Below are 2886 nucleotides of genomic sequence, written 5' to 3' on the forward strand. Positions count from 1 at the left end.
TCGGCCTGCGGACTGAAGGGTCCCAGGTTCGATTCCGGTCAAGGGCATGTACTTTGCGTTGCGGGCACATCCCCAGTAGGAGATGTGCAGGAGGCAGCTGATCGATGTGTCTCTTCTCATCGATGTTTCTGACTATCTCTCTCCCTTCCTCTCTGTAAAAAATCAATAAAGTATATTAAAAAAATAGTTTAAAATGTGCCTATTTATAAGAAAATAAAGACAGAGACTGGAGGGGAGCAACTCCAGCCCACCACCACTGTCTGTTTCTATGCATCCATGAGCTAAAAATGCGTCTTCACATTTTTCAGTGGCTGAAAAAAATCGCCATAATATTGCATGGCATGTGAAAAGTATATGAAGTTCAAATTTCAGCATTCCATAAATAAAGTTTTATTGGAACAGTCATGCCTGTTCACATACATGTTATTAATGGAGGCTTTTGTGCTACAAAAGCAGAGTTGAGTAGTCCAGCAAGAGATCATGAGGCCCTTTACAGAGACAGCCAACTCTTCAGTTAGAGCAGTGGTTCTCAACCTGTGGGTCGCGACCCCTTTGGGGGTCGAACGACCTTTTCACAGGGGTCACCTAAGACCATCGGAAAACACATATGTAATTACATATTGTTTTTGTGATTAATCACTATGCTTTAATTATGTTCAATTTGTAACAATGAAATTGGGGGTCACAACATGAAGAACTGTATTAAAGGGTCGCAGCATTAGGAAGGTTGAGAACCACTGAGTTAGAGGATGAAGGTTGGTGGACAGAGGATGAAAAGGATCAAGGAGGAATCCTGAAGCAGGGACATAGGGAAAAGTCCTCTGACAGACGCGTCTTGCCTTGTGGTACCATATGGATCCCCCGCTCTTCTTCCTGGGTCTTTATTCTTTCATGTGATTCTATTCATTTGTTCTGTGAGGGCCTACTGTGTGCCAGGCTCCAGAGATAAATGATTGCCCAGGCCAGGGCTGTCCCTGCCCTCGCTCACGGAGCATATGTTCTGTCAAGGGGAGTGAGGCGAGGCAGAGGGCTATGAACAAGAAAAAGTGAGACAGGGTGACGGGCAATGGTTTGGTCTTGAATGATGGGTGGTCACTGTGAGTGCCTTAGGAAGCCAGGAAGTGACCTGGACCCAGTTCACACAGCGCAAACCTGCAAGTGTGGCAGGGAAATGATGTGCCTGGCAACACCTGCAGCACAAGGGAGACTGGGTGAGGGATGGGGGGGGCTGCGCAGACAGCCTCCCCCATCAAAGGTGGATCGCCTCTGGCACCCCAAAGCAGGTTTCCTGGAGGGGCTCTTTATTCCGCGAGTCCAGAATGATCCAGCCGACCACGGGTCTGGGTGCAAAGCAAGCGATACAGCATTTTTCCTCGAAAGAGCAGATTCCTCCACTGAATCCCTGAGTCCCCCTCAGGGAGGGGAAAGCTAAATTTAAAGATGAGCTAATTGGGACGGTCTGATCTGGCCTCATGCTCCAGCTGAGGATCTGCAGGGGCCACACCACCAGCTCAGCCGTCCCCACATCTGGCTGCAGCTGCCCTACCCCGCCTGCCCTCCAAATTCAGAAAGCATAATCATGGACACATTCTCCTCGGGGTCTATCATGTGCCCCACACTGCGGTACACCAGCGGGTGAGCCCGGGAGCCAGACAGGCCGAGTCCAAAGCCCCGTCTACCATTTCCTGTGACCTAAGGTCAAGCTCAGCACTCTCTAAGCGTCAGCTTTCCCATCGTACGAGAGTGCTCGCCTCACAGGTGACAGGCACTGCTCATCCTCTCCCCTCCCCAATATTCATTGGCTTAAAAAATATGTTCTGAGCACCTACTATGTGCCAGGTACTGAAGTCACAGCCGTGAACTGTCCAAAGTCCCTGCACTGGGACTTTGCCCTGGGGAGCTGATGTTCTAGAAAGGATGCAGTCAGTAAACAAGATGAACAAGTAAGATACACGGTTTATCAGACCATGGCAGCTCTACGGAGCTACAGGAGAGATGGGAAGGGTCGGCGGGGTGAGATACTCTGTGGAGCTGCTGGCTTCATGTCCAGTATTAGCCATTCATTTGGTTGCAAGTGGCAGGAATGCTCTCCTGAGCACCAAAAGCAAACGCTTGCTTCCTACCCGAGGCACAGAATGCACTCCAGGTGTGGCCGAGTCCAGGGACTTGAATTCTTCCTGGGAGATGCCATCTCACCCTGCCTCTAGGATCTGCTTCCTCCTCCTCAGGCAGGCTGATGGGCTCAGTCACCAGGCCAGGCCCATGCCCATCACACAGCGAGAGGAGGCAGCTAGGACCTCCAGGGAGGGGTCCTTTCAGGCAGAGAAGTGTGGTCTTACTCTGAGAAAGGGGGAAGGGGCCTGAAAAGGCTCCATAAAAATGGTGCCAGTTGAGATGAGCATGGAAGGATGAGATGGAGATGCCAGCTGGGTGGGGGAAGTGCATTCCAGGCAGAGGACAGCAGTGCAAAAGTATGCAAATTCCTGTAGTTTCCAAACTGTTGGGTGTTTGGTGGGAGCAGAAACAGACAAGTCCAGAGAGGTAGCCGGAGGCCAAACATGAAGAGCCCTGAATGCCAGACTGTTTTAGGCTCAGTCCCGCGGGCAGCAGAAGCTACGGAAGAATTTAAAGCAGGGAAGGGCCACAGTCCCATTTTCCTCCCTTGGTGATAAAATGGAAGGTGAATGGTGGCAAGGAGGAAAACTAGAGGCATCCGGAAGACCAGGGAGGAGCTGCTGTATCACCAGCCAGCACCAGACGGGTGGCCTGGGGAACCAAGTTGACAGGACTAAAATATGGAGGGTGAAGAGCGGGGACTGGGAAATTTCTGGTGTCTGATCCTGAGGATGTGCTACCAGCGGGGCTTCAGGCCAGGTATAAGGGAGG

The sequence above is a fragment of the Myotis lucifugus genome, unplaced genomic scaffold, assembly GCF_000147115.1.
Source record: "Myotis lucifugus unplaced genomic scaffold, Myoluc2.0 scaffold_5469, whole genome shotgun sequence".
NCBI lineage: Eukaryota > Metazoa > Chordata > Mammalia > Chiroptera > Vespertilionidae > Myotis > Myotis lucifugus.